Source organism: Ostrinia nubilalis, chromosome 1 (genome assembly GCF_963855985.1).
Source record: "Ostrinia nubilalis chromosome 1, ilOstNubi1.1, whole genome shotgun sequence".
In the NCBI taxonomy this organism is placed as follows: domain Eukaryota; kingdom Metazoa; phylum Arthropoda; class Insecta; order Lepidoptera; family Crambidae; genus Ostrinia; species Ostrinia nubilalis.
This window is the reverse complement of record NC_087088.1, coordinates 12,158,770-12,185,887: the sequence shown is the minus strand read 5'-3', so window position 1 is coordinate 12,185,887 and position 27,118 is coordinate 12,158,770. Positions and strand designations below refer to the sequence as shown.

Below are 27,118 nucleotides of genomic sequence, written 5' to 3'. Positions count from 1 at the left end.
CTCCGCAGCCTTAAACAAGACAACTCAACATCCTATTGAACCTGCTGTTCAGTTATGGGAATATCCAATTAACATTAATGAAATGATTTCACAGCAAATTTATGGGAATGACTGTCTATCAAATCAATTTCGTGTAAGCATATAATTTAAGTCAATAAGTAATGATAATTGCGTGCTATTAATCAGCTAAATGGACAATCGCAAGGGAGAAGGAAACTAGTTGGTGGGTCGTTGCTCGCGCATTTGCCTGCATAGAAAACAGTTGAATACCTTTCACTGCATAGAGGTTTACTATAGAACATGTACTATGCGTCGGAATCGTCGCACGAATGGTGTTTGCTACTTCAACGGGGACGCATAGCCACAGGGTTGCGCTTGTGCCAGTGCCGCGCAAAACTTTCATACTCGCGCCCGCGCACGCGCGACATACGCATTCGCGCAGTGTGCGTATTTAAAAACGCAATGAAATTATTATTCCACAAATATAACTAAACAATAGTGTACAAGTTTTAATACAATAAAAACACTAAGTTCTCTGTGAATATTAAAAGTGCCATTTTACTGGAATCGAACGATAAATTCTTTTACTGTGGAGTTCTATGATAAGGTTTTTTTAATTTGCTAATCGGTAAGTGACTTTTTATTCTGTTATTTTACTGTAGGTACTGAAAGTGCATTATTGCTTAGATGCAGTTAGTTAGAAAATTAATTTCTTGTTGCCTGCATGTTGAATTGAATATTGCAGATTTTTAAAACTTGCAAAAATAGGTATTAACTCCCTAAATATCTTTCATGCGCAACGCAAGTAAGGTTTAAAAACTACCTACATAATTTATTAATAAATAGTTTAATTAATTATGCAACTGCTTTATAATTTTACTTTCATTTACAAAGATTTTAAAAAGTTAACAGAGGATGTTGTTTTAAGTAGGTACCTACAAAAGGGAAAACTGCTAAGTAGTAATGATAATAAAGCAATAAAAGAAAACAGTTATATGTATTAAGACAATGGGCTTTACTTACTTAAGTTACTTGATGCTCAGATGTAGACACTACATTAAATAATAATGCCTTACAATATATATTTGGGTGCTAATACTCAATGAGAGTAGCATAGGGTTTTCAGAGTTGCAAACTTGGCTGTAAACTTCTCTCAAGAAACCTAATAACATATTAAAAAATCGTAAATAGGCGCCTTTGCGATGTTGAATATGTCGATGTCACCGTAAAATTGTGAATTCCGTCAGATTATAATCTGACGTAGTTAAATTACAATCTAACCTAACCTAACCCACTGTTAGTTTACAATCTAACGAGTTATATTATAAACTGACAGAGTTCACGATTTCACGTTGACATCGATATTGACTGGACTAAGTAAGTAGGACTTGCCTTATTGTAAAGAGATGCAGATACCAATTTTGGTCGAAGTGTTATGGGTGTTTGTATGATTTCAAAACACATCGATACCGTAAATAGAAAGGCAAAAAGTATTTGTTATGTAATAGCAGATGTCAGTCAAAGTAGATTTGGTTATGAAATCAAATTGTCCATCATAGATACTACAGGGTCAGAACTCTACAACATGTAGAGATAGGTTTGCTTACTCATAACAAGTAGGTACATAGTAAGATTTCAAATTAACCTACTTCTAGGTTATTTAATTAAGTATTATAATTTTATTAAGTAGGTAGAATATAAGTATCTTGGTAACTCTACCTTTTAACTGAAGTAGGCAACCGTTAGATTAAAAGCTTAGCCTATTGATTTTCTGATTCTACTAAACTCGTAGGTAAGATAAAACATTCATTCGTGTCTTTCAATTATTTGTATTACACAATGATCATACATACACTATTAACTGAATATTGTTTGATTGCTTCTACTTCTAGATACTCGTTAACAAGGTCTAGTGCTTACTTACTAAATACAAATTGGGTCAACATTTTATCATAAGTAATTTCTTATCTACTAACACTATACTTACATAATGTCAAATTGTTTGTTTGTAGGTACCTATATTCTAATAGATTCGTAGAGCCAGATATCAGGTTTTGGCAGGGGGTTCTGCTAGTGGATGCTTATCATTAAGGTATTATCACTTAACAGTTTAAAACATGTAAAAGAAAAAGAGGCTCTGCTAGCTCTCTTCTATTTTGGATAGAATGTAGTCTCTGCTTAGGTACTTACTCTTAGGTGCGTACGTAAAGTTATGAGCTTTGCCACTGTTTTAGCTGATCATGTTTTGCTTGATATCCGCTTACTTATACTTAAACTAGCTTTTGCCCGCGGCTTCACCAGCGTTAAATTTAGTTTGTCACATATCGTCATAAATTATAGTAATAGCCTATGTGTTATTCTTGGTTATAAACAATAAATACTGTAAAGTTTTATCAAAATCCGTTCAGTAGTTTTTTCGTGAAAGAGTAACAAACATCCAGACATCCAAACTTTCGAATTTATAATATTAAAAAGTAAGTAAACCTAACCTAACTAGAACTAGATGAGGACGTGTAACATCTAGGTATTTATAAAATTTATTTTTCTCCTTTCGCATCGCAAAGTGAGTAATTGCATTGTAATGTCTACAAAGCGCATTGTCTTCAAAAACAATGTGAATTTCCTATCAATCCTCATTAGGTCTTTGGGAATGTATTTTTTTTGGATTCTTATAAGTTTACACCACTTTATTTAATCCATCAGTTGAAAAGTTATTTTAACACTAGCGGCCGCCCGCGACTTCGTACGCGTGGATCCCGTTTTACCCTCTTCATCTATCTTACGCGGTTTAGATTTTTTTATACAAATGTTTTTTCCTGCTAACTCCCGTTCCCGTGGGAATTTTGCAATATCCTGTTGTAACTAAGCTTTAAGTTTACTAAGGTACCTGCATGCCAAATTTCAAGCGTCTAACTTAAGCGGTTTAGATTTTTCATACAAAAGGATTTTCCCGCGAATTCCTGTTCCCGTGGGAATTCCTAAGTATACTATAATCTGCCCAGGAGTATGAAGAATAATTGTGCTAAGTTTCGTTAAAATCCGTCGAGTAGTTTTTGTTTCTATAAGGAACATACAGACGGACAGACAGACAGACAGACAGACAGACAGACAAAAATTTTACTGATTGCATTTTTGGCATCAGTATCGATCACTAATCACCCCTTGATAGTTATTTTGAAAATATATTTCATGTACAGAATTGACCTCTCTACACATTTATTATAAGTATAGATGAAAGAAAAAAAAAGTTTTTAGTTAACTATATTTTGAAATCCGTGTTGTTTTTTGGCTAATGATCTAGTCGACGCGGCGATGTTAACTTGTAGACATTATTTATAGATACTGAATTTCCCTTTTGTGGGTTAATTTTGGGCTGGTCAGAGTTGCAGTATTCATGTCAGGCAGGTCGAGGAGTCTTTGCTTATATTTTGTTACACGGCCATTGTGGCGACCCATTGTTTGCGGGGTAAGTGTGCCTCGCCGGTACTCGCGTCACGCGCAAAACTCGAGCATGTTATTATGGCGACAGATAGCAAAACTAGTCCAAGTGTTACTTATAAACAACACTACTTATATTAGCGTAGGTTCTACCGCGACCTATGACACCGCTTCCCATGCGAAGACAAGACAGTTTTCTTGGTGATGTTGCTGTCCTTTCTTTTCTGCTTATCCTTAGTGCTGATGCTCTTATCTGGTACTATCTGGTACCTTGCTGTTTCAGGACGGTCTTTCACCTTTTGGTAGGATTAACACAACACATCCTTGAATGTGAAACAATCTAAAGGCTCTAGTATTAAAAATAGATTTTCCTAATAAAATAATAATAAAAAATAAGTGTCCCTTGTGTTAGACTTTTCCAAAGTAAGCAAGTAGATTCTTCATAATCACACAGTTGATTACTAAGTAGATTATAACTACAGAAATAGCCTTATTTACTGCACTCTTTAATACTACTTGTTATTAATATAAAATCCGGATAATTTTTCTAAATACCCAACATCTTTTAAAGTTATTTTTGTTGCAGATACACATTTTCCATGCATCAAGAAAATAATCTCACGACTACACACGAGGGAGGCCGGGCGACGAAGTATTTCCCCACATAGAACCTTGGCCCTTTACCGAGTTTAGTCAGTTTCCAGTACAAGCGTAGTTACATAACCCGCCAAGATGCATTTCATACGATCGTTCTTCAAGCGGATTATTGATGATCTCAAGCTGAAGAAATTAGTGCCCTTGAAGTTATTATTCTTTGTTCATGCTTCAAGTAAGTATAATAAAGTAGTAAAATTGGTTATCGTCAAAAATTTAAATACCAATTTTATAAGATATGAATAAGAAAAAGATGACACCTACCTATTTTTTATTAGTGTCTTCCGCAACATAAATGGAATACACTGAGAAGTATCGTGCGCGGGCGAATTTAGTAAATTAGTATTTAATTTATTAAAAATAAAACAACTTAGAAAATTTACCTTTATAAATTTAGCATCGTAATTTTCATTTTATGTGCTTTCTTACTTCTCTATTTACTTATAAACTCTATAAGAGTTGTGAAGTTAAAGCGCAGGTTATAAGATTTTTTCGTTGAATAGAACCTACTTAGGTATCCTAGAATTAACATAATACAATCCATTTATGGGCACTTCTTCGAAATCGCATTCTTCGGCTGATTCATATGGACAAATTTCAAATTCAATTTTAGGTTTGTAACATAGACTCATATGAAAATAGGTACACCCAATAACATACATTTGGATAAGGGACTCGTTTTTGTAAAGTAGTTTTCAAGATAGCGACGTTCAAATATTTTGTGCCCATATGAATCAGAATTTGTTACATATTAATCAAAAATAGAAATAAAATTTATAATCTTTATGTACAATTGGCTCTAAATTAAGAAAATAATCATATTATAACAAAAACAATCATCTGTTGTTACGAGAAAATGCAACGATTCCACAATAATTCGTGAAAAAACATTTTTTTGAAACTTTAGTATACATCCACAATATTTTGTCATCATCCATGATTTCCATAATGACCGGTGGGTAGCGCCCTGCATGAGGACTGTTGCCTGTGGGAGGACGTTCTACACTGAGCTTTCCGGCACGTGGCTTCCACTCTAGAAACGTGCTATCCCATCGGCCATCATTTCTGTATACTATGTGTCTTGCCCATTATCACTTCAGCTTGCTAAAACATCGGACTATGCCACCATGCGACTTTAGATCGTTTACGGATCTCCTTATTTCAGATTCGATTGCATGAAAAAAAAACAAGCATAGTCCACTCCATAGTACACTATGCAACTTTGTGGTTCGTAAGCCTACAGTGAGAGGGCGCTTTTCAGTACAATTTGTCATCACTGATAACACACACTGGATGTAGACTTTCATCTTATGGCACTAAGGTATTTTAGATGACTCTACCGAGCTGTATCACTTATCCAAGCTATTGTTGTTAAGACGTCCACCTACAAGGTGAAGAAGGTGAGATGAGCTTATAGAGGTTGTGGCAATGGCAATCAGTTAATCTCGAAATCATTGGAGGCCTATGCTCAGCAGTATATTATTATGTGCTATAGACGCCTTAAGTGTAGCTGAAATAATTATAAAAATAAATAAATCGTTGGGCAATTTCATACAGCGCCATTTAGCCACAAAATAAGCAACAAATTATGCTTGTATTATGGTTGCTAGCTTAACGGATATACTACTTATTTACTGCTTAAAGACATACATTTATTCTTAGCATAAAAATGATAATGTTTTTTTTTTATTCATAACAAGACCGCAATCGCACCTGGTCTTAAGGAGATGCAGTCTGGGATGTCATTCTTAGCTAAAAAAACCCTTTTTTGGTGCTTGATAGACCAAAAACTAATTTATTTTATGATTCATATAGGGCATTGACCATATGAATCACGCACAGATAAATCAGTTTTTTGCCTAAAATCGAGCAAAACTCGTCAAACATACAGACTACAGCGTTGTCATTTTTCTACATGAATCTATAACCCAAAAGCATCATAAGAAAGACAGATTAGATTTTTAATGCAATAATGTAATTTTATAAAGTAGGCATTGTAATCAGCATGCCACCTGAACCAAGCACAGATGAATCAAGTATTTGCCTTCGTCACACCGGGTTCTAAGCCAACCAGCTCCACGTCTGCCTTCTAGCTCATCCGTTGCAAGATGGGCTTGCCTCCACGCCAGAAACCAGACTCTTATGATTAAAACCTGACCAGTTATGGTCAAGGACAGCTCACGACATATGAATCAGTATTTTACGCCGGACACTGCTTATTTATTTTTTTGCGAACACACTAAGTTAATTAAAATTATGAAACATTTTTTTTGTAGAAGGACAACTCATTGGCTTTCGAAATAATTTTAATTTATATTAATATATCAAAAGGAAAATGCTACATCAACCATTTTGTTCCGGAAAATGGCTAACGGACACACCATATGAATCAGAGAATCACACTTCAAATATTTTTATTATGTAAAAAGACAGCAATTATTTCAAAAATGTAATTTGCGCCAGATAGGGATCAACCTAAGCTATACTAAAAAAAATATTGCATGCCATTTTGTTAGTTGGTTACAGAACTATACCCAAAGACATCAAAAATTTTGCCTCCGGAGAAATACCCTTATGCATAATGTAGATAGCAATATTTAAACCTTGACATTACATGAAGCTTCCTAGCACAGTCTAGCGAAAATAAGCTGATCATTGAAGTCTGATTATTCTATGTGATTCGTTTCTTCTTTATAGTTTTATTTGGAATCACGGAAATCATTAAAAATGGTTTAAAATAGTTAGGTAACTAGTTTGCTAATGCCCTGCCTGAACAATTTTAGCCTCGGTAGAGGTGCCATTTGAGAAAAATTAATAAATTAGGACGTGGTGCAAGTAACGATATGTTTTCAGCGTTATTCGTGTTGTACCCGTACCTGACCATCCACATGCGCGAGCTGGGCATCAACGTGGAGGAGACGGCCATAATGTCGGCCGTCACGCCCGTCATCTCCATCGTCATGCCGCCGCTCGCCGGCATGCTTGCCGACAAGATCGGCAACTTCAGGGTTAGTACCTACTCGATGAGGTTATCATTGACATATTATTATGTATCTATCTTAAACCTACAGGCGCGAGATGGGCCTTAAATAACATGAAGGAGACGGCCATAATATCGACCGTCACGCCCGTAATCTCCATCGTCATGCTCGCCGACAAGATCGGCAACTTCAGGGTAAGGTAGGTAGTAGGTAGTATTCTTATAGTTACCGTATTGACTCGTACCTATCTGTAACTTATTGGCATGAGCTGGGCCTTAAACGACATGGAAAAGACGACCGTGTTGTGTATCGTTCGTGACGCTCGTGATTTCCATCATTATGTCACCGCTCGCAGGCATTCTCGTTGACATTTGGACTATCACGTTCTTATCAGAGACACGTACCGCGGGATGAATACTAACCAATGTAGAGAAGACTACCGTCATGTATGATGACATGTGATGACTTTGAACTCCAGCGTGACGATGCCACTCGCCTATAACATTGGCAACTTCAGGGTCAGTACGTACTAGTATATCTATTGTCACATAATGTAATTTATCTCATACCCATTGGCGCAAGCTGGGCACAAATATAATGTGGAAAAGACGACGTCTTATGTGCCGTAATATCCGTAATCGCGATACTGCACTCGCCAATGAGATCGGCAATTTCAGGGTTACTACCTATGATTTAATTTTGTACTGTCTCTTATCTAAGTATCTGAAACCTGTTGGCAAACAAAGTGAAGGAGACAACCATAAAATTATGTACTTAGGATTATGCGCCGTGACGCTCATCATCTTTAACGTGATGCCGGCGTCTGCCAAGATACTAGCTGATAGTATCGAAAACTTCAGGGTTAGTATATTTATTATGCATTTGAGACGTGACCATTGTAATAGGTTTCATTATTTACCGTGATACTCTTGTAAAACATATCGGTGTGAGTATGTGAATCGTTGAGAAAGTTGGATAGAGTCACAAATTTTGTCCTTGTGACACAAGATTAATATTTTTGGGTGTTGAATTAATACTCCGGGATGACAAACAATGACGACGTGGAGTGTTAGTAGATGGACTCTACAATTTCAGCTTTTTGTCCTTCTCGTTTTAAGTGGACATTTAACTAGCTCACAACTATGCTCACAACCGTAACCATATATTAGAGCCGTTCACTGTCATATTCCCATGATATGAACAATGAATAGTGATATCCTCATTTGGTGACCTCCTGACATCATAATCACGTTATTGACTTTATATTCGGTGCAAAATCAATTCCAGATTATGTTTTCAAAGTCCACTCCCAGCGCCCTTCCGGTGTAGGCTAATCATGTTAATCCACATCGTCCGTAACGCAAATCACAATCAATTCTGTCACAATAACCTTTACCTTGTATTGTGGTCACGGTGCTGAGCGGTGCCGCGGCCCGTGCGCGGACGGACCGGTACACGCCTCTATCAATTCCCGCTCATCGCGCTGAAGTATTTTGTGCAATAGAAAAAAACATACTTATTTCCAAAGAATGCATAATTTATATTATAAAATTAAACTTAGTTTATTCTTCGCGTCGATTGTTATTTAAACATGACGAAAGAATTTTAAACTGAACAGTTCAACGATAAAAAACTCTATTTTGAACTACCGCGAGCTATAAGAATAATAAACATTATGGAATATCGCAACTGACATTTTTTCGCATAATTTAATTATAACGATGTTATGATGATTAACTTGCGGTTAGGTTGAAGTAAAAAGTTGGAATTTTCTCAGAAGTCGTTATAAACAATGGGTATCTACTGAGTAGGAAGGCACTTGGTCCAGCAAATGTTCCGTCGTATAATTTTAGTGTCAAAGCATTGCGGACGGAGTTGCGTACGAGGCAGTGCGCGAGCGCGTGCGTCACAGCAGCGGTCGTGGCGGAAGCGCAGCGGCCATCTCCGCCTTATACGACGCGCTACCAAATTGGACGAGCGTAGTCTTGAACTGAAGAGAACCTTAACAGAATATACATACGACAACACACATAAAATATACATTATGTACTTATATGTCAAGGGGTCTTGACCTTTAATACAGTTTTTTTTTTCTATAAAATAAGGCCTGAAAAAGTATTTTTTCCTTATTCCTTTAACGAAGATTATTGATATACAAAGGGTTTATCCCTGAGATCGAACTGGCAATAAAAATGCAAATGCGGGAACGTGTCGTCTTCTAAGAAAAATGGAATGAAGTAGAATTTAAAATACAATCATATCTAATAATGTCGGCCGTTAGGTGTAGTGGTTCTGAACGGACTACTATGCCGAGAGGTCCCGGGTTCTATTCCCGGCCGGGCAGAAATTGAAATGATGAATTTTAACTTCTGTGATGGATCTGGGTGTTAATGTACAGGGTGTTTGGCGCATCGTGTGCCAAAATGATTTGGCGGATAGAATGGGTCATTTCCTATATTTTCAGCCCCCATAACACGTTCCATGCCAGGCGGCTACTTTTAAATTAATTTTTTTAGTAATTTCACCAAAATACCCAAATCGCATCATTTAATTTCGATTAAAAAAAAACTACTAGGCGCAGCCCTAAAGTAAATATTTTGTTTTGACGTGCATTAATGTAGGGTTGCATCAAATCTAAATTTACTGGCAAATATCATCTAGTTTTTTTTAAATTCAGCTTTGAAGTTTTCCGAAAAGTTAAAAATGGACTGAACATTTAAGTTTACATGGGTATAATTTTTTTTTTAAAAGAGATAGCGATCTTCGGATTTTATCAAAACTTCTCTAGTCTATCCTCATTCAAACGGTATACTAATCTTGTTTAAATAATAACAACAACTTCACAAATTCCTTAAATTAGTGCATTGACTCTACTCGGACTAGAGATTGCAATCGAATATTCGAATATTCGAATATTCGAATTTAAATTTCAAATTAGTATTCGAATAGTAAATTAACATGTATTCGAATATTCGAATATTACAAAAATAAACAGAAAAGATAGAAAGAAGACCACTTAGTGTTTACAAATGCAGTCGGAGGCATCAAATACATTATCACCAACTAAAAGAACTACCTAGTCATTGATGCTTCCGACTGCATTTGTGAACACGAAGTTGTCTTGTTTCTGTCATTTCTGTTCATTTTTACGTAGTTGTGTTTTTTGTTTTTTCAATCATATTTTTATTATTCGCAACTTTGATAAAAATACTATAAAAGAGGCGATAGAGCGAAACCAAGGTTCCAAATAATTTGAAAGAGACAACTCTATTGAGCAAAGTCAGCTGACGATGCTGAAGACGGCGGACGGTAACGTCAACAAAAGCCGAGGTACTGGGTGAGATCGAAAAGTGGACAGCTGTATACCTCCAAACCTGTTAATAGCTCAGCAATAGACGCAAGAGCTAGGTTAATGCGACAATATACCAAAGACATCCCGTAAATCAGCCTATACGAGATTAGGAATGCTTGAGAGCTAAAGAACAGCAAGGCACCAGGTGATGACGGAATAACTTCGGAGCTTCTGAACGCAGGTGGAACACCGAAACTCGTTCAGAGACTCTTTAACTCCGTCTTACTTCAGGGAACAACGCCAGAGGCATGGGACAGAAGCGTGGTGGTGCTCTTCTTGGACTATGAGAAGGCTGATTCGATCGAGACTTAGGCAGTGCTGCAGTCTCTCCGACTATCGGTATATAGAGGTGCTGAAATCCCTGTACAGAAACCCTACCATGTCGGTTCGAGTACAGGAGCAAAGCACAAGGGCGATTCCTCTGCGGCGATGCGTGAGGTAGAGAAATGTTATATCTCCGAAACCGTTGACCGCTGCATTGGAAGACGCTTTCAAGCTCCTTGAATGGAAAGAATTCGGCATAAATACCTATCATTTATATCACTCAGCTGCGGTTTGCTGACGATATTGTGGTCATGGCAGAATCGCTTGAAAACCTCGGCACAATGCTTAATTGAGACCTTAATCGAGTCTCCAAACAGGTAGGCCTTCAGATGAACATGGACAAAACAAAGCTTATGTCCAACGTCAGTTGACAAGTATGTCTACCTCTGACAAACGATCGATCGGCTAGGTAGATCAAATTTCGAGAAAAAGGTAAATCGTTGAATCCAGCTCGATTGGGCAGTCGACAATAGAATAGGTGTTATAAATAAGCTGAAAGTTGCATATCGTGCTATGGGGAGGGCTACACTCGGTGTTTCTTTACGAGATCGAATCAGAAATAAGGAGATCGACCTGAAGATTTCTTTCTTTCTTAAACGAACCAAAGTCCCGACGGATTAGTATGCTGAAGTGGCAATGGGCAGATCACATAGTACGCACTATGCAGAACTGATGACCGATGGGGCAGCAAGGTTCTGGAGTGGAGGCCACGTACCAAAAAGCGCAGCGTGGGACGTTTACCCACAAGGTGGACCGAGGACCACATATAGGTAGCGGGAAGGCGCTGGATACAGTACAGGTCGCTGCCAACCGGTCATTGTGAAAGTCATTAGGGGAAGCCTATGTTCAGCAGTGGACGTCCTATGGCTGAAATGAAGATGGAGATGATGGAGAATTTTATAACTGTTTTAATTTAAAAACTATATTGTTAGATTGTTGTGAAAATATAGTTCCTAAAGCAATAAAACCAGCAATAAAAACATCGATATTTTAGGTGCTTTTTATTTTTTGAAAGTATTCGAATATTCGAATAATATTCGAATATCACTGAAAAAATATTCGAATATTCGAAACAGAAAACTACCGAATATTTGCAATCCCTAACTCGGACTGATTTGCGAAATTTGTGTTTATAGCCCCTTTTTGTGTGAATAGCACGTTAAATACCTACAGGTAAAAATTATTTATCTTATGCAATGTAAAAACCTTTTCCCAATCGTTTTTCAATGTGGATTTCTTGAAATTAAAGACGAAAATAATTATTTTGATCGTTTATTAATTATTACAAATTTTGTTCAAAATGTCCGCCTCGGCAACGTATACACTCAAGACATCTTCTTCTAATTTCGACTGTTGTCGTATGCAGCCACATTTCTCTTTTTATTACTAACTAGCGGCCGCCCGCGACTTCGTACGCGTGGACCTCGTTTTACTCCATTAGGGGTGGAGTTTCGTAAAATCCGCTCGTAGCATCTATAGCGCATACATTTTAAATTTCAACTCTCTTACTTTAAACACATAGGACTTTCATAATATAAACTTCCAACCCTCCTTTTATCTCCTTAGCCCCCATAGTTGATTTCTAATGATACATTTTCAGTATAACTACCACCACCACCACCACCATTTCAGCCATAGGACGTCCACTGCTGAACATAGGCGTCCTCCAATGCTTTCCATGTTGATCGATTGGAAGCGGCCTGCGTCCAGCGCTTCCCTTTACGATGTCGTCGGTCCACCTTGTAGGTGGAAGTCCCATGCTACGTTTTCCGGTAGGCGGCCTCCATTCCAGAACCATTCTGTCCCATCGGCCATCAGTTCTGCGTACTATGTGCCCTGCCCATTGCCACTTCAGCTTGCTAATCCATCGGGCTATGTCAGCGACTTTGGTTCGTTTAGCATAGCCCTCTCCATAGCACGCTGTGTAACTGAGCTTCTGTATAAGGCCTATAGTGAGAGGCCACGTTTCCGAGCCATAAGTTATCACTGGTAACACACATTGGTTATACACTCTAATCTTCAGGCATTGAGGTATTTTGGACGAAAAGATGTTGCGTAGTTTCTCGAACGCTGCCCAGCCGAGTTGGATTCGACGATTGACCTCCTTCTCGAAATTGGACCTACCTAGCTGTATCGTTTGTCCGAGGTAGACATACCTACTTGTCGACAATCTCGAGAATTGAGCTCCCAACTGAAACTGGGTAGGGCGCAACATGGACATTCGACATAAGCTTCGTTTTGTCCATGTTTATCCTCAGGCCTACCTGTTGGGAAAATCGATTAAGGTCTTCGAGCATTGTTCCAAGATCTTCCAACGATTCTGCCATGACCACAATATCGTCGGCAAACCGATGTCTACACAGTACCACAGTGTACCGAACAGTATATGTACACCTCCACAATATCTAGAGATCATAGTAAGCATACATTTTAACTTTCAAGTCTCTTACTTTAAAAACCGAGGACTGCAATACAAACTTCGAGCCCCCTTTTTAACTCCCATAATAAGGGTTGAATTTTGCAAATTTTCGTCTTAGTGACTACCTACGTTCTAAAAGGAGGTGTATTCCACTTTGATCACCTGGCTTTGATCAGCCAGGTGATCAAAGTGGACTTACAATGTACAGGTGGACAGCGACAATTTAGTGTCCTTTGAATTTATTCTGTGCCTTTGATCACCCACGGATACGATGTCCTGGGTGAGCCAAGTGGACTCTAGTTAAATTATTATTTTAGTGTCCTTTGATCATCTACAAACAAATCACACCTCCTCTGAATAGTCACATGTCCAATTGTTGTACTACATATTTTGTTTTGTAACATTTTTGATATTTTCTAAAAACCGCAATAAACAAATTGGACATGTATGTGACAATTCAGAGGTATGATTTATTTATAGGTGATCAAAGAACACTAAAAAAATAATTTAACTGGAGTCCACTTTGATCATCTTGGTGATCAAAGCCAGGTGGTATAGACCATTACCCCTATGAGAACTCTTTTGAGACTTGTAGTTTCTGAGACTTCGTGATGAGTCAGTGAGTCACTTAGTCATTCAATGACCTTTCTTTCTACTGAAAATTATACGTACCTATAGTAATTATCATTAAAATTAAATAAGTAAGTACCTACCAACCTAAGTAATTAAAATAAAGACCCTACCAAAAAATAACAAATTACATACAGAAAATAAAAACGAAGTAATTCTTATCCTATTTAACTAAAATCGCCCACGCGCCCATCCCATTAGTCCGCCGCTGAACCGTACCCTAATATTCATCTCGGTAGATGGCGGCACATAGGTAGTAAGAATATGCAAGGAAGTTTGTAAAAAGTTGCTCGTTTAAACACAGTGAATGATTCAAATAGGTACATACAGTGAATGGTTCAATTACATAAAATATCTTTATTTATTAAATTTTCAATATTATTTACGAACAGCGCTATTCATAGTACATGTAATATTTAGTTACTAATTTAATAATGATGTCGATAGATGGCGTTTGACAGCTTTGCCTTCATGAATATTTACGTACCTCAAAAATGTTTGTCAGGCGCAAGAAGATTTTAACCAATGACGATAGATGGCGCTTTTCCACGTCTTATGAAAATCCCAAATATTTTACGGGACCCTATTATTTTCCAAAATAAAATTTAGCCTATGTTACTCGTGAGTTATGTAGCTTTCGAATGGTGAAAGAATTTTTAAAATCGGTCCAGTAGTTTTTGAGCCTATCCATTACAACTAAACAAACAAACAAACAAACAAACAAACAAAGTTTTCCTCTTTATAATATTAGTGTAGATAAGGCGTTTTCTATTCGTTGTAGTTTTTCTATTGTTTGAATCCGTTACGTACACCAGTTCTTTAGCTTGTCCCCAGACGTAAAAATTGAACGGAGTTAGGTCTGGGGAACGTGCAGGCCACTGTATAGAGCCATCTCTTCCAATCCACGAGTAGAAAACGCCTTTGTAGTAATAAAAAGAGAAAATTAGAAGAAGATGTCGTGAGTGTATACGTTGCCGAGGCCATTTTGAACAAAATTTGTAATAATTAATAAACGATCAAAATAATTATTTTCGTCTTTAAATTCAAGAAATCCACATTGAAAAACGATTGGGAAAAGGTTTTTACATTGCATAAGATAAATATTTTTTACCTGTAGGTGTTAAACGTGCTATTCAAACATAAAGGGGCTATAAACACAAATTTCGCAAATCAGTCCGAGTAGAGTCAATGCACTAATTTAAGGAATTTGTGAAGTTGTTGTTATTGTTTAAACAAGATTAGTATACCGTTTGAATGAGGATAGACTAGAGAAGTTTTGGTAAAATCCTAAGATCGCTATCTCTTTTAAAAAAAAATTATACCCATGTAAACTTAAATGTTCAGTCCATTTTTAACTTTTCGGAAAACTTCAAAGCTGAATTTAAAAAAAACTAGATGATATTTGCCAGTAAATTTAGATTTGATGCAACCCTACATTAATGCACGTCAAAACAAAATATTTACTTTAGGGCTGCGCCTAGTAGTTTTTTTTTAAATCGAAATTAAATGATGCGATTTGGGTATTTTGGTGAAATTACTAAAAAAATTAATTTAAAAGTAGCCGCCTGGCATGGAACGTGTTATGGGGGCTGAAAATATAGGAAATTACCCATTCTATCCGCCAAATCATTTTGGCACACGATGCGCCAAACACCCTGTATAATATGTATGTATTTACAAAAAAAAGTATTTAAGTAGGTATGTTTAATATCCGTTGTCTAGTACCCATAGTATAAGCTTTGCTTAGTTTGGGACTAGAAGCGTAGTATAAAATATCCAGGAATATTTATTTATTTATTTATTTATTAGACTTATTCATTAATTAACACAGCGATACAAGAATCTGCATAGTTAGTCTCGCAAACTTGCAAATGGCACCATTGCCAAGGCATTGACCGCGAATATTTATCTATACCAGTTATTAAAATCAGGAAAGGGCCAGAACGAACCTTAACATGAATTATGGTAGGCCTACGTGGGACTGTAAATTTTCTGCATAGAAATTATCGAGTAGATGCTCGATAACATGGCGTAACAAATTACTGACCATGGGACGTGGTATGATATTTATGTCATTAAGCCTATGCATTTACTTAGGTAATCAATCTGAGGGCAAGCTAAGTTAATCGAAGGTAAGTAAAAAGGCGTGTAATTGCAAGTAACCTTTTAGAACTTATCAACCAGTTTTCAAGCAATTATTTGTGAACAATCATTTGTCAAATGTTTGTGTAAGTTGTATTAGTTATGGCACACGTTACGTTGGAGTGGACGCACGTAAATGTTTTAAAAGGGATAAAATTACGTGGAAAAATATTAACGTAACGAGAATTGGTTTGTGTAGGACGTCTCTTTAATTGTTCGAAAATAACACCTATTCCTAACTATTACGAGTATATGTATAGTTACTAACTATTGCTAGTATTGAGACAATGCAGAAGATACCGAAGGAGAAAGTAGGTCGTAGATTTGAGCTAAGCGAATGTTGACCTTACAGTTGCTAACAACTTATTTAAAGCTTTAGATTACTCGTAGTTAACTGTATTTGTTGATGTGTCTATAGAATTGAGTCTTGTTTTATTTATTAAGTAGTTTTACACTAAAATACAAATATTTACCTTATCTATTCTCGATACATTGTCAACTGTATACAAACACTATTATTGCGTGCAGTTAATTACAAAGTTATTGGCGACTAACATAATACTGGATAATTACTGCCGTAATCACAACCAAGAATTAACACACAACATCAATTTAATATGTACTATTACTTAGTTACAGAATTACTTAATCGATATGTGAGATTTAACTAAGCATGTCTACGTCATATAAACCAGTATCTACGAGTGTAACATTGATCTACTTATGCACTCAGTGATTTCATTACAATTAATTAATTTGTAGGGAAATATCAAGTAGATAATATCCAGAGTCTAAGTAAGCTCAGATGGAAGAGCAGTCGCCCGACAAGCGAAGGGTCATGGGTTCGATTCCCACCGTAGGCAGTTCGATTTTTCATTTAGTTTAAGATGCAACTTTTAACGCTAAAAATTTTATGACTATCAAGTAGATACATAATTCTTAGCGCTATGTAGTAGTAAAAGTAATGGGGAAAACTGTTGTTCCCTTTACAGTCGATTAGCTTTACAAATAGAGGCAGACATTGAATGAGTCATTTGGCATCCTTCAGATAGATGTAATTAATAAGAACTACTCGTAACTAATGTTTAACAAAATCCGCTCAGTTTAAGTGGTTCGTAATACCATTTAATTTCACACATTTAATGTGTAATGATGGGCCAATTTGTTGAACACTGACCATCAGTAGGCAATTTTCCTCCCGTGAACTAATGCCATGGTCCACGCACTCCAACATCTCTATTCTTGGATGACATTGTTGGCTGACAATTGTACTTAAAAGCGGTAATTCGTCTACTTCTGCTGATCATGCTTCGTAAACACTACATCCTGTTTTTCCGACAGTTTGACGTTCTGTTTCCAATTGAGTATTTCAGTTAAGTATTGTAATAAAGTGCTCTACGTCTCAGTAATGATAACGTTTTTTTAACTCTTAAGTCAGTTATTACATTGTGTGTGACTCTACAATTGATAAGGACTTTAGTTGCTCCGGTTATGGACAGTTTTTGCATACCGTGTACTCACGAAAACAATACAATGAGTAAGGAAAGAGAAAGGGCATCTCTATAAGGTAAAGTGCTAGATTATGATGAAGCGATGTAGAGCGAATGAATAAAAATGGTCGGAAAAAATGCCGAAGATCTAACCTGTGTTTACTTGATCTAACTTCGTCTAGTAGTAACAAACGCTAATGATTATGATACTCGTAATACCTTCATGTATGCGAAAACATATAATTGGTGTAAAGCTTTATACTCAGATTAAGTATGTTATGCTGCGTCAATTAACACTGTTTGTTTTCCGAATAAAGTAAAATAAATAAATAATTAAGTTTCGAACAACAAAAGGTCTTTTAAAAGAGTATGTTTCCAGCTGTTGCTAGCGCTGTCATCGGCACTGGGCGGGATGTCGGCGCTACTGCTGCTGGCAGTACCAGTGGGGCGGCTGACGGTGACGTTCCCGCCGCAAGCCGAGCTGCTGGCCAGCTGCGACGGCGGCCTGCGCCTGCGCCACATGACTGACCACCCTTGTGAGCCACTACATCCGTACCCTTATGATGTCAATTTAACGTGAGTGAGAAACACCTAATTCTATCTAGATATGGGTTAGCTAAATGTTATTTATTATTCATGTTTAACATGTTTGCTAGGACTAGACCTGCTCTACATACCGATTCGTATCAGTGAACACTGATATTTGATATCTTTTCAGTATTGCATCTTGCGGTTTCGTCTGCGAGCTACTTACTGACATATCACCAGAAGATATAGCTGCGATATTACATACACACTCTTATGATTTGCACGTCCAGACGCTCGATGAAGCACAGCGCCTCGTTTACCGGCACACGGTGTCGTCGTTTATGGCCCAAACGAGGGCACCCAGGAAGGACCAAAGCACGTCGCGTATACTAACAAACAATGACTACTTCAATACAACTGTTGCCAGAATATCAGACCGCGAGGTCTTCTTCCCCGCACCACAGCTGTATCACATGGAATGCGCTCAAAACTCAACAGATGCCGTATGCTACTTTGGTAACAATAAAATGTTTGACGAAATTACCGATAAGAGAATAGAAGATTTATACCAACTCCGCATCACTCAAGATGACGAAAACACGATCAATGTCATGGGTTTAGTTACTGGAAATTCAACTGAAGCTGAAGAAATTTACCAATGTAGAGACTATTTTGATGGGGTAAGATTCAGTTTGTTTTTGCAAGGGTCGTTAATATAATGTAAACCTGTTTCATAGACTATGAACGTTTTAGGCACTGGATGAAGAAGGCGTACGAGTTCACGTAGAGTCGAAGCGGCTGACTCAGTGCTCCGCGGCGTGTGCTGGGACGGTGCCACGTAAGACTCTGTGTCAAAACAAGAATCAGCTGGTGGAACTTGACCCTGCCTTCACCTTTTGGACTTATCTCGCTGTAAGTATTTATTGATCGGGACCGGTTTTTGACCTTGAAACAGCGGATTTAGACGATGACGCGGTCATTCGAGGATGCAATAATAAACCTAATGAGACTGGAGGTGGACCGTCATTGCCTAATTCCCAGACGGACAATTTCAAGGGGAACACGTGGAGCGTTATCGTAAACGCATGCAGATTGAGTGGCGGAACCGTTAATGGGAAGATTGTCGGGTAATCGCGGCTAACTGGCTAATGGCGAACTTGACGCGCGACCCGGCCCATTGCCTGCGGCCCCATTCCGCTGCGCCCAGTGTCGTCCTACTCCGCACTCCCACTTTTTACGCACGTTTTCTAATAGCTAATGCGTGAGAAAAATGCAATAACATCGCATTCGCTGATTAATAGCTCTCATTCTGATAGAAAACAGTTCGTAGAATGTATATTTCTACGCATCGTTTCTTTAGTTTACCTACCTACTTATTTAGTATTTTTCTGTAGAAAAATCCTATTATACAAATTGCTATTGCACATAGAACTATTAGTTAATATGTTACTTAGTGTGTAGTTCCCAAATCGCTAATCATGAATCAATTAGACAAACATCATTTTGTAATTCAATGAAATTTCCTACCTTTGTAATTACCATACCCTACGTGACGGGAACACGCACTTACCTTTCCTATTGTTAATTTGTATGCGGAATCTTATTACAAAAATCTACGATTACGGAATTTTTAGTTTTTCACACAAATTAATCCATTTGAAGGGCACAATTTATAAACCAGTCGCCAATTGATAAAGACTTGAGACCAAAGTTATAAATCAGCTATAAAAAGGGGTAGCTGAGTAAGTTTGAATGACAATCGTAAAATAACATAGTTAATCATGGATGTTACAGCCACAGCCAGCCGTGCCACTTAAATTATTTAAGTATGTTTGAGGGATGTTACATTATGTGGAACGTGTCCACAATTTTACCTACCTCGGGAGCGTCGGGTCAGAGACTGGGGGTACCAAAGAGGACATCACTTCGCGCATTGCCAAGGCTAGAGCCACCTTCGCACAACTTCGCCCCGTATGGCAGTCACGGAAACTGACCCGAAGGGTCAAGATCAAAATTTTCGGGTCCAACGTTAAATCCGTGCTGCTCTATGGGTGTGAAACGTGGAAGGTCACCAAGGTCATCTCGCACCAGCTGCAGGTCTTTGTCAACCGCTGCCTTCGCCGAATTCTCGGCATATACTGGCCTGAGAAAATCTCCAACGTCGAGCTATTGGAACGCTGCCACGAAATTCCGATCGACCAGCAGATCAAGCGCCGCAAGTGGAACTGGATTGGCCACACTCTCCGAAGGGATCCCGATCACATCCCCAAGCAGGCTCTGGATTGGAACCCCCAAGGAAAGCGCAAACGTGGTCGCCCCAAGCAAACTTGGCGGCGCACTGTGGCAGACGAGGCGAAGAAGATCGGCAAGACTTGGAGCGAGATCAAACACATAACTCAAGACCGAACACGATGGAGGACTGTTGTGGACGCCCTCTGCCCCATCTAGGGGACATAGGACCATAAGTCAAGAGGGATGTTACATTAATGTGCTAATTCATATTTTGATTCTCTATACGTCTCTATGTATCTTATATTTTACATACTTATTTACCGATGTTTTAAGACGCCCGAGCAGAGAGACGTGATTGATATGCATCATACACATGGAAATATAATAGTAAACATTATCCGCAAATGACACGATACAAGACCTTCTACCACATCCACGTTATTTTTATTCTGATTCCGCAGAAAAAATAGCGCTAAGTTATTTTAAGCAGTTTTACAAGAATGTCGTTAGTTTTTAACATACCTAATTACTTAGTAGCAATTTTAATTATTAGACGTTCATGGGTAAGCTATGTATGCCTCTCCCAAAACGAGCTTAGGAGCTTGCAAGCCTCCATTGTTTCGTAATCATTAGCTAAGCCCCGTGCCGGCCTTGTCCCACATTGGGCACACATGTAAAGCTATGGAACGTTCAGCGATTGATGTATTATGAGACCTCACGATCGCTTATTTGACTAGGTTTTAAATAGATTTACGCAATTACAAATAAATATTTGACATGATTCTTGGCGAGGCCTTGTATCCGGTAGTTAACCATTTTAACAGTTGTTTAGTGTACCTGCCTATATTGAAGCTCAATTTAGATAATAGGCGACAAGCCACGATTATTACATGTATAATGTTACGATGGCATTGTAATTAAAAATATGCATGGAATGAAATAATACCAATTATTACCTAATACTAGTAATTACCTAATACTACACTTGCGAGCAAAACTATGGAATCACTTACATGAAGTTGTTTCCACGCGATCTTGTGTACTAACCAATTTGTTAGTAACAAAAAAAGTAGCACCATTGTAAAGATTAAACTTTTAACTTTAAATTGATACCAAATTCATTTAAATCACACCAGTATTTAAAAAGATATCCCGGCTGATGTGAAGAAGTAAGGAAAAAGACATGTATCAACTGTTTGATACGTCGCGAGTTGCGGCCTATTTACCCCCCATAAAAGCAAGTGTTTTCGGATTTTTGCTTTCACACGTTGATCCATACACATCTCCGCTTCTTTTGACACTTTACCTGGGATTCTGCACCTTCAGAAGCAGCACAAATCGTTGCACTATTGCAAGAAGGGCTCAGCCAGCGGGCTGTCGCACGTCAGCTCCACATAAGCCAGTCCTGGGTTTCGAAAGTTTGAATACGCTTTCGGGATACCGGTGGCTTTATCCCGAGACCAAGTTCTGAACATTGCCGGTGCACATCGCAGAGGCAAACCGTTTTTTCATGTCAACTTCTCTACGAAATCGTCATTTGACTGGTATCGACGTCCAGCAAGAGCTCAGAAATGTTCGTAGGATAGCTGTTAGCAAGTGGACAGTTTGTCTAAGATATAAACAATAGAATTTGACTCCAAAAAGGCCTGCCACAGGCTTGAAACTGACGGCAGGTCACCGATAAGCACGCTTTCAATTTGCTCCTACACATCTCGATGGGAAGTCGAGCAAGCCACCCCCATAAGCCAATGTTTTAGCGAACCAGCACTGCACAAATCGCTCCCCAGGCCGTCTATAGACCCGACCTCTTCGATTGCTGCACTGCAAAAAAAGTCTGCATTCATCGGAGAACAAAACTCGCCTCCATTACTCGCCTTCCGAGTGCGACCTAATTGAAAGCGTGCTTGTCGGTGACCTGCCGTCAGTTTCCAGCCTGTGGCAGGCCTTTTTGGAGTCAAATTTTATTGCTCATTCTTAGACGAACTGTCCACTCGCTAACAGCTATCCTACGAACATTTCTGAGCTCTTGCTGGACGTCGATACCAGTCAAATGACGATTTCATAGAGAGGTTGACATGAAAAAACGGTCATCCCTCTGCGATGTGCACCGGCGCTGTTGAGAACTTGGTCTCGGGATAAAGCCACCAGTCTCCCAAAAGCGTCTTAAAACTTTCGGAACCCAGGACTGGCTTATGTGGAGCTGACGTGTGACAGCCCGCTGGCTGAGCCCTTCTTGCAACAGTGCAACGATTTGTGCTGCTTCTGTAGGTGTAGAAGTAGAATCCCAGGTAAAGTGTCAAAAGAAGCCGAGATGTGTATAGATCAACGTGTGAACGCAAAAATCCGAAAACACGTGCTTTTATACTCACACTTACACACCACACACACACACACACACACACACCGCACACACCTTATGCACCCATTAAATTCACTTTTGCCAGTACCTGTGCAGTTTAAAGTAATCGTACAACCGTAAAACACAGCAAACTATCAATTCCAGTTCCCAAGAGACAGGATTACCTAGTTTGGGAACTACCAGTAACCTTAAGTTGTTGTTGTAAATCCTTCTGTGAATAAATTATTTTATTTTTTTATTTTTATTTTATTTATTTTATAGGGGGTAAATAGGTCGCAACTCGCGACGTATCAAACAGTTGGTACATGTCTTTTTTCTTACTTCTTCACATCAGCCGGGATATCTTTTTAAATACTGGTGTGATTTAAATGAATTTGGTATCAATTTAAAGTTCAAAAGTTTAATCTTTAAAATGGTGCTACTTTTTTTGTTACTAACAAATTCGTTACTACACAAGATCGCGTGGAAACAAATTCATGTAAGTGATTCCATACTTTTGCTCGCGAGTGTAGTTAAATATGTAGTTTTGTCATTGAATTTAAATGACATAGCAAATGTTATGGCGAAGAAAATTACACTCTATTATTACTGTTACTTTTTCAGGTGCGTGTGTTTATCGGTATAATCGGAGGAACAGCTTTCGCGATGTTCGAGGGTGCCGTGATAGCCATCATACGGGAGCAGAGAGCTGACTACGGTCTGCAGCGAGTCTACGGAAGCCTGGGAGGCATGATCTCCTCGCCTCTCTCTGGTCTTCTCATTGACTACGTGAGCAGGGGCAAGGGATATACGGACTTCAGGTAGCTGTGTGAAACTGTATGAGTTAACAAACTGTTTTAAAGTTCTAACTCTGATTTCTGTAGTCTTTCAAAAAATATTAATATGGAATGAGTACGAAGGGGTGCTGACCTCAAGATACTGCAGGCACTTACTGAAAGTCAACTAAAGGAGTAAAGACGTGTAATCTATGGACGATCCTGTATCACTGAGCTTTACTTGTGAAATCATTCTTTTTGACATATTTGATTTTAAGATTTAAAGATTAACTGGACTTCAAATTGAAATGTGATCTATGAAATTGGTACACCAGTAATACTTAGGTATTACTTGTCATAAGCACACTGTTTTACTTGCGCACTGGGTGCGCAGTGTACCTACAAATTTATAAGATATGGGAGAGAAAGATACATATTATCTACCACCAATCGATCTAACTAAATAAGATCGGAGAAAACTGTTTACTGAGTTGTACTGACAACGGAACACCTACGCAATTGAGGTGTGTCTGACAATTACTTCCACGCCTTTTGCTACGGTTTTCTCTCCTTATCGGTGCACCAGTCGGGATGATTTGTTATTGCCCATAATATTCATTTATGTACATGGGTCCAACTGTAGTAAACAACCTGTTAATGTGACCGTGTAGAAACTTAAAAGTATAAATCGGCTTTCAATATCTAACGCAATGTAATCTATCTATCAAGGCTAATTTAGTAAAAGAACTTTGGAGTGTCAGCTTTCATTTCGTAGCGTTATCAGTGGGTTCAAATATTGTAAAGGGAATTACTATTTCTGAGGAGGCTGTAGTCTGTCTGCATTTTGGGTCCGATTATGAAATGAAGCTCTATGCCAGGGCACTCAGTACGTTATAGACGGTCCTGCTCTTAAGCATAGATGCATATTGAGTGTTTAAGACCTCGTTATAGTGGTTAAACATAAACTCGGTTTATAGCTAGTCTTCAAAACATGTTCCAGGCCTGCGTTCTACTTGTACGCGGTGCTGAAGGTGGCTTCTGGAGCTCTGATGCTGAGCATCGACTTGGAGTTCAAACAGCCGGCACAGAACCTCCTGGAAGACGTCATCTCTGTGTTCAGAAACATCGAGATTGTCGCCTTGTTTATCGCTTGCTTCATTATGGGTAATTTGTTCATTCATTTTACACTTAACATAAAATAAATATATGTAAGTAATTGTTACATAATTAAAAAGGTAACAGGTAAATGAGTTGCTTCGTAACTCATTGCTATAATGTTATAATAAAGTGACTGTGTTTATGAATAATTAAAATAGATTAATGATAATGCTGCAGTCCGTCACTTACTTAATTCTTTCACAAAAATATTGAAGGAAATCTTGGTAATTTTAAAATTACAGGTACCGCGTGGGGTTACATCGAGAGTTTCCTCTTCTGGCTGTTACAAGACTTGGGCGCATCCCGTTCCCTGATGGGGATCACCATCACCGTGGGAGGGATCGCTGGTCTCCCCCTTCTGGTGCTCTCTGGACCCATCATCAGGAAATTGGGACACGCGAATGTGCTCTTCATCGGATTTGTGTTCTATGCCATCAGACTGCTAGGTAAAACAAGTTCATTTGATTATACTATCCGAAACGCAGCTTTCTATCCGCTTTCTGTCCTGTAGACCGCCACACCTAGTTTATTTGATATACATAGTTGTTTATCAACTATTGTCTTTACCAGTTTTCAAGACGATTTGAAATGGTTTCTATTGCCGGTCACAGACGTGTCGAGATGTTTGTGAACTTGCACAATGACAGTGGGAGGTCCTACTAGTCCTCAGATCTCGAATGCAATTCGTTACTACACCGATAGACTATTGTCGCCTCGATATACATGACACGTGTCTGTACTGTACCAGCGTATTATTAGGTAGAGACAAATTAATGATTGTCTTATGTTTTCTGAACTTAGTTTCTAGAGGTACCTTAATGTCAAATGTCGAACATGAAACAGATAAAGGATTTTTTGAGCTACGAAATTTATGTGAACTACTTGAAGTACCTATGTCATTTTGAACTCTACCTCATAAGGGATATCAATAGGCTGTTATTTTATGCAAATACTATGTGATTTCATTACAAGTCACGTAGTAATGATGGTTTGATGCTTCAAAATCGGGAGCAGCCACTGGGCTTGTTGTATTGTGTGCACCCGAGTGTGACGAAACAATGGATATTTGAGGACGACCAAATCGGTACTTATGTAGGTATTGCTCATTGACTATGAGCTCGACTGTTTCTGTTACTTATGGTTTACTTATAGAGTTATTTCCTAATCTCTTAAAAATATGGAACCAAAATTAAAATGAAAAAGATTTTTTAATTTCTCTATCGCAACAATAGGTACATTTATTAACTGAAACCGTATGTAAGTAGATGAGTTTGTAGTCGTTATGTGTGTAGAGTCGTTGCAGTAGTAGTAGGGTTGAATGTAGAGATATCTAGCCTCTCTATTCTCTATATCTCACCCAAGAGAAACACTCAAGAGTGTTGAAATGAGTCACAAATAAGTTATCTGGAATTATCAAACTTGAGAAATGTATCCGGCAATTTTTGTTTAGGTTACTCTCTGATCTACAACCCGTGGCTGTGCCTGATCTTCGAGGCGCTGGAGTCGGTGACGTCATCGCTGTCGTTCACGGCCGCCGTGACGTATGCTGCGCGACTGTCTTCTACCACCACCGACACCTCTGTGCAGGGTCTGCTTGGAGGGCTCTACTATGGCGTGGGTACGTAAACTGCCAAAACGTTGGTCCCAAACGCTACCCGTCTTCTTTGTGCTGTCTAAAATCCTCAACCATTGCCGAAAATGCTTGGATTCTTTTCCCTATCACCACTCCATGCAAAAACTGGTGGTAACAAAAGACCAACATGGTCCTGAAACACCATGTCGGTGTCAAACGCTACCTATTTCCCTGGTGATGTCGAAGATCCTCTGAAGATCTTCCATTTCCAAGATTACAAGGAAAAGCGTTTCCACCACTGTTTTTCCAAATGAGTCTATAGATTTTATGACTACAACTTACTCAGTTTTAAGTAGTTGTTATGAACGTATAGGACCTATTCAGCTAATGCAAAGGTTATCTGACTTTGTTTTAAATTTTCGTTACAGGTCGTGGCGCTGGAAGTTTAATCGGTGGCTACTTGATGAAATATTTCGGCACGAGACCTACCTATCAGATATTCGCCGCTTCGACGTTCATCACGGGCTGCATCTACTTCCTATTCAACAAATTCTTCATCCGCAAAAGGGTCACCTCTACCGACGCTGACGACATCTGTAAAAAGAAGCCCGCGGTTCTTGATGTCGAGTGCCGAGAAACGATGAACATGGAGGCCAGCAAAGAGAAGCCAGATGTCGCTAAGCTCGATAGCAAAGCAGAGAACGGTCAGGACAAAATCGCACCGCTAGATTCCAACCAACAAACTAAACTGGCGCCAGATAGTATAGATGGCGGTAGCGACTCAGGCGTGGACAACCCGGCTTACAATGACACCGAAAACTCTAGCGAACGTAAAGAGGACGTGAAAACTAACGGATAGTATTTTACCAATGAGAATAAAATGACAGAATAGATTAAAGTTGACAAATTATGTTAAGTGTAAGTATAAGTTAGACGTAATTATATTAAATTGACAAACTATAGTCATAAAAATAATATGTAAATAAACAATTATTTATAAATAAAATGTTGTTAATAAAGATAGCTTATTTTGAGTTTTAGTGCAAATATTATTTCTTATAATCACACAACTATCCTGTATCT

At 38.4% G+C, this 27,118-nt stretch overlaps 1 pseudogene; it reads left to right on the top strand.

Moving 5' to 3' along the window:
• Nucleotides 1-317: 317 nt before the first annotated feature.
• LOC135072425 (uncharacterized) lies at nt 318-26,721 on the top strand (annotated as a pseudogene).
• Nucleotides 26,722-27,118: the final 397 nt, after the last annotated feature.